Here is a 6505-nt window from a genome sequence, read left to right as displayed (position 1 = left end):
AAGAAACCTTCACACTCGCCATTCTATCACGTACTGATCCTTAAATCAACCAAAAATTCACAAAAATTACACAGCAAAAATCCAAGAAGTAATGCAAACACACATTATTTGCCATACCTAGGACTTTCAAAAATCTCAACTCAAAATACATTCAGCCTTATCACCTGACACACACACACACACACACACACACACACACACACACACACACACACTCTAACACACTTAAAATTCCATCGCAACGACAACTGCTGATGTATCACTGAGGGGTTACACCTTTGAGTTGAGCTACCCTCTGACAAATCTACAAAAGATGTCAATCAGTATATGAACGGAGCTGACATCCACAACTAGTGCCTCTTGGTTAATCATTAGATCTAACACAACAAAAATCTAACTGCCATTACTATGCAGCACAATTCTCCAAATACTGTGATAACAAAACACAATCTCTATCAAAGACCACTTTCTCTGAAACAAAATCACTAAGTACAATTACCAAGTATCCATCCAATTTGGTTCGGTCCTACGCTGGATTGGTTGGCAGCTCAGCCCATGCTATTCCACACAATCGGTTCCTGTCGTTCTCACACGGCATCTCACCGAGAGAAACAATTGTCTCTCCAAGTTATAGTCATTTAATTCTCACAACAAGAGAGAGTCTTCTGTGGGCTCTTTCTTCTCACATCTAGTCACAAACGATGCTTTCACCTCAACAACTTATCAGCTCAATTCAACAGCAGAAACAAGTTCCATGTATTTCGATCCTCCTCAGGTTATTTTGTAATATGTGGCTCGCACCCACTTTCTGTTCAGCTCCATGTGCAATCCCATCATTACTGAAAGGAGTAATTGATTGATCAACAGTTGCACATACTGGCCAACAGGCAAGGCATTAAGTTGACAGCACATTTGCTGTCATGTATTCATATTATCATTTAAACAAATGAACAACCAAATATTTTCTCACTATTATCCATAGAAGCATACACATTTTCTGATAACATTCCTACACTTTTCTAGTACAGTCATCAGCATGGTGTAACACAGCAATTGTCTTCCGTATTAAAACAATAATGACATCACTGTAAATAGGACCAACTATCCAAAAATTAGCAAGACACGCACGTACCTCGAAACTTCAACCTGTCACTCTGACACTGTCACATTCAAATTTACCCTCCACAAACTTTGCATAACTTCAAATACAACATGCACAATTAAATTTCAATCTCCCTGTCATTCCATAAATATCTTTAGGACTAAACTTTTGTATTCAAACACTATTCCTTACCTCATCAACATTTCCTTTTGGTACTTCAATGTGCAGCAACTATTCTCCACTGTAAGTCTGCCTTCAGCATATGCTAATGATAACGCACTGCTTTGCTTCTTCACCGCATAAAAAATAGTAAATGGACCCGGCTCAAGAAAAGCACCAAACTATGAAATATGACTTCCCAACAAGCTTCAAAAACTCTTAGCTCTGCTCTCTCAAATTTCTCCAACGCATCACTGCATGAAAACCTCACTGTCTTAATCCGCTATCGGTGAAATCGATAATATTCACTAGCATCGATCATCCTGTCAAAGCAAGACACGTATCACCAAGGCATGTTATATGTAAAACAAATGTTTCAAGCATTGCTATAATAACAACACACTGTACTCTAAACTGCCACTTCTGAAAATGACAGTTACTAATTCTTCTCAAGAATTTCAAACACTCATCATATACCTAATTTACACACATATCCCGTGTCTTAAGTAAACTATGTCATTTTTCATAGTAGCTCTCTTCCCCCACCTAGTACTCAACTATTCATGAACACACAAAATACTGAACTCTGAGAGAACAACGCTATTCTCCACTAACTCTGTGCCACTTCTCACTGTATAAAGATGCAATGCCCTGTGCTTAAGATAGTACACCCAACTGCAAATAATCACACTAAACAGATCTGACTATATGAAAAGTACAAATTTAACAATAGCTAAGGACAACTAATAGTGATCCTTCACAATTTACTTAGCTCTTACACTAGTCAACGAATTCGACAAGCAAACTGCAAACATATTCACAAACCTTTACTTCCAATGGGAGCTGACGCCAGTAGATACGTAGCTTCCCAACACATTGCAATTTGTGAGTCAACCTTCTATACAATTCCAATGCACAGTAATTGTAGTATCACTTGAATATATTCAGCCAGACGTCTTCTAGAAAACTTCCATTTCAAGTCTCGCTCTAGTGCCACATGGCGTTTTCACATTCAATTATGGGATTGCGTTCATTTGTCTATATCGATATACACTGAAAATAGCTGCAATGAACATGTAAGACCCATTACGTTAGTAGCACACTGAGAAAATCTTCTCACATGGCCACCAGTTTAGTCTGCTCACTCAAAAAGTACATACTCACTAACCTTCTGTGCAACAGCACTGTAGTCTGTCAGCTAATGTCATACAAATTCCAAGTGCCAGCTTGCAGACAATGTCATGACATTCAAGAGCTTGGGATTACCAGCAACTTAATCTAATTGCCATTCCACTAACACTTGCCAAATGAAATCTCAAAAACTCAACAGGATATATCTCTTTTGTTCAAAACTCATTTCCAAGCATTCATGACATAACTTCTTTCAAATCTCTGTCCAATAATGTGTGTTCTCAAACAAAGCATTGTATGTCTTTTTCTGGAAGAGGATATCAATACACAAGCAAAACTAACACAAATTAGCCTGCATCAAGAAAACAACCACTGTCCCTGTGTGAGATGTTTCATGCATCATCAGGAGGCAACCTGTATTCATACTGTTCTTCCACTTGTGCCTCTAACACACGGTGCAAAGTTACTTGTGTTCTTCTTCTAACTGGTCTGATGTTTCAATGCCTTCAGTACAGCATCACTTTTGTATTTCTTCAAATGTCCATTCACACTTCTACCATCAAGGAGCAACATCAAACGTCTTCTTCACATTTCCACAGTAGAGATTCACTTTCCACCTGTTGTCAGACAGTTGTTTACCATGCTGCCATTTGCAAGTTCTTTCCAACAGCTAATGATGCAGGTGCACTCCATCAGACATGAACGTTATTCTCACAACACAGACTCATTCACGAAAAGATATCTGTTACTTGTAGTTATCACACGAGTAGCAGCAAACACATTAACAATGCGTATTAAAGAACTTGCCTACACAAAGAAAACAGAAGAAACCTTCACACTCGCCATTCTATCACGTACTGATCCTTAAATCAACCAAAAATCCACAAAAATTACACAGCAAAAATCCAAGAAGTAATGCAAACACACATTATTTGCCATACCTAGGATTTTCAAAATTCTCAACTCAAAATACATTCAGCCTTATCACCTGACACACACACACACACACACACACACACTAACACACTTAAAATTCCATCGCAACGACAACTGCTGATGTATCACTGAGGGGTTACACCTTTGAGTTGAGCTACCCTCTGACAAATCTACAAAAGATGTCAATCAGTATATGAACGGAGCTGACATCCACAACTAGTGCCTCTTGGTTAATCATTAGATCTAACACAACAAAAATCTAACTGCCATTACTATGCAGCACAATTCTCCAAATACTGTGATAACAAAACACATTCTCTATCAAAGACCACTTTCTCTGAAACAAAATCACTAAGTACAATTACCAAGTATCCATCCAATTTGGTTCGGTCCTACGCTGGATTGGTTGGCAGCTCAGCCCATGCTATTCCACACAATCGGTTCCCGTCGTTCTCACACGGCATCTCACCGAGAGAAACAATTGTCTCTCCAAGTTATAGTCATTTAATTCTCACAACAAGAGAGAGTCTTCTGTGGGCTCTTTCTTCTCACATCTAGTCACAAACGATGCTTTCACCTCAACAACTTATCAGCTCAATTCAACAGCAGAAACAAGTTCCATCTATTTCGATCCTCCTCAGGTTATTTTGTAATATGTGGCTCGCACCCACTTTCTGTTCAGCTCCATGTGCAATCCCATCATTACTGAAAGGAGTAATTGATTGATCAACAGTTGCACATACTGGCCAACAGGCAAGGCATTAAGTTGACAGCACATTTGCTGTCATGTATTCATATTATCATTTAAACAAATGAACAACCAAATATTTTCTCACTATTATCCATAGAATCATACACATTTTCTGATAACATTCCTACACTTTTCTAGTACAGTCATTAGCACGGTGTAACACAGCAATTGTCTTCCGTATTAAAACAATAATCACATCACTGTAAATAGGACCAACTATCCAAAAATTAGCAAGACACGCACGTACCTCGAAACTTCAACCTGTCACTCTGACACTTTCACATTCAAATTGACCCTCCACAAACTTTGCATAACTTCAAATACAACATGCACAATTAAATTTCGATCTCCCTCTCATTCCTTAAATATCTTTAGGACTAAACTTTTGTATTCAAACACTATTCCTGACCTCATCAACATTTCCTTTTGGTACTTCAATGTGCAGCAACTATTCTCCACTGCAAGTCTGCCTTCAGCATATGCTAATGATAACGCACTGCTTTGCTTCTTCACCGCATAAAAAATAGTAAATGGACCCGGCTCAAGAAAAGCACCAAACTATGAAATACGACTTCCAACAAGCTTCAAAAACTTAGCTCTGCTCTCTCAAATTTCTCCAACGCATCACTGCATGAAAACCTCACTGTCTTAATCCGCTATCGGTGAAATCGATAATATTCACTAGCATCGATCATCCTGTCAAAGCAAGACACGTATCACCAAGGCATGTTATATGTAAAACAAATGTTTCAAGCATTGCTATAATAACAACACACTGTACTCTGAACTGCCACTTCTGAAAATGACAGTTACTAATTCTTCTCAAGAATTTCAAACACTCACCATATACCTAATTAACACACATATCCCGTGTCTTAAGTAAACTATGTCATTTTTCATAGTAGCTCTCTTCCCCCACCTAGTACTCAACTATTCATGAACACACAAAATACTGAACTCTGAGAGAACAATGCTATTCTCCACTAACTCTGTGCCACTTCTCACTGTATAAAGATGCAACGCCCTGTGCTTAAGATAGTACACCCAACTGCAAATAATCACACTAAACAGATCTGACTATATGAAAAGTACAAATTTAACAATAGCTAAGGACAACTAATAGTGATCTTTCACAATTTACTTAGCTCTTACACTAGTCAACGAATTCGACAAGCAAACTGCAAACATATTCACAAACCTTTACTTCCAATGGGAGCTGACGCCAGTAGATACGTAGCTTCCCAACACATTGCAATTTGTGAGTCAACCTTCTATACAATTCCAATGCACAGTAATTGTAGTATCACTTGAATATATTCAGCCAGACGTCTTCTAGAAAACTTCCATTTCAAGTCTCGCTCTAGTGCCACATGGCGTTTTCACATTCAATTATGGGATTGCGTTCATTTGTCTATATCGATATACACTGAAAATAGCTGCAATGAACATGTAAGACCCATTACGTTAGTAGCACACTGAGAAAATCTTCTCACATGGCCACCAGTTTAGTCTGCTCACTCAAAAAGTACATACTCACTAACCTTCTGTGCAACAGCACTGTAGTCTGTCAGCTAATGTCATACAAATTCCAAGTGCCAGCTTGCAGACAATGTCATGACATTCACGAGCTTGGGATTACCAGCAACTTAATCTCATTGCCATTCCACTAACACTTGCCAAATGAAATCTCCACAACTCAACAGGATATATCTCTTTTGTTCAAAACTCATTTCCAAGCATTCATGACATAACTTCTTTCAAATCTCTGTCCAATAATGTGTGTTCTCAAACAAAGCATTGTATGTCTTTTTCTGGAAGAGGATATCAATACACAAGCAAAACTAACACAAATTAGCCTGCATCAAGAAAACAACCACTGTCCCTGTGTGAGATGTTTCATGCATCAGGAGGCAACCTGTATTCATACTGTTCTTCCACTTGTGCCTCTAACACACGGTGCAAAGTTACTTGTGTTCTTCTTCTAACTGGTCTGATGTTTCAATGCCTTCAGTACAGCATCACTTTTGTATTTCTTCAAATGTCCATTCACATTTCTACCATCAAGGAGCAACATCAAACGTCTTCTTCACATTTCCACAGTAGAGATTCACTTTCCACCTGTTGTCAGACAGTTGTTTACCATGCTGCCATTTGCAAGTTCTTTCCAACAGCTAATGATGCAGGTGCACTCCATCAGACATGAACATTATTCTCACAACACAGACTCACTCACGAAAAAATATCCGTTACTTTTAGTTATCACACGAGTAGCAGCAAACACATTAACAATGCGTATTAAAGAACTTGCCTAAACAAAGAAAACAGAAGAAACCTTCACACTCGCCATTCAATCACGTACTGATCCTTAAATCAACCAAAAATCCACAAAAATTACACAGCAAAAATCCAAGAAGTAATGCAAACAC

This window comes from Schistocerca serialis, chromosome 10 (assembly GCF_023864345.2).
Source record: "Schistocerca serialis cubense isolate TAMUIC-IGC-003099 chromosome 10, iqSchSeri2.2, whole genome shotgun sequence".
NCBI lineage: Eukaryota > Metazoa > Arthropoda > Insecta > Orthoptera > Acrididae > Schistocerca > Schistocerca serialis.
This window is presented reverse-complemented; position numbering follows the sequence as displayed.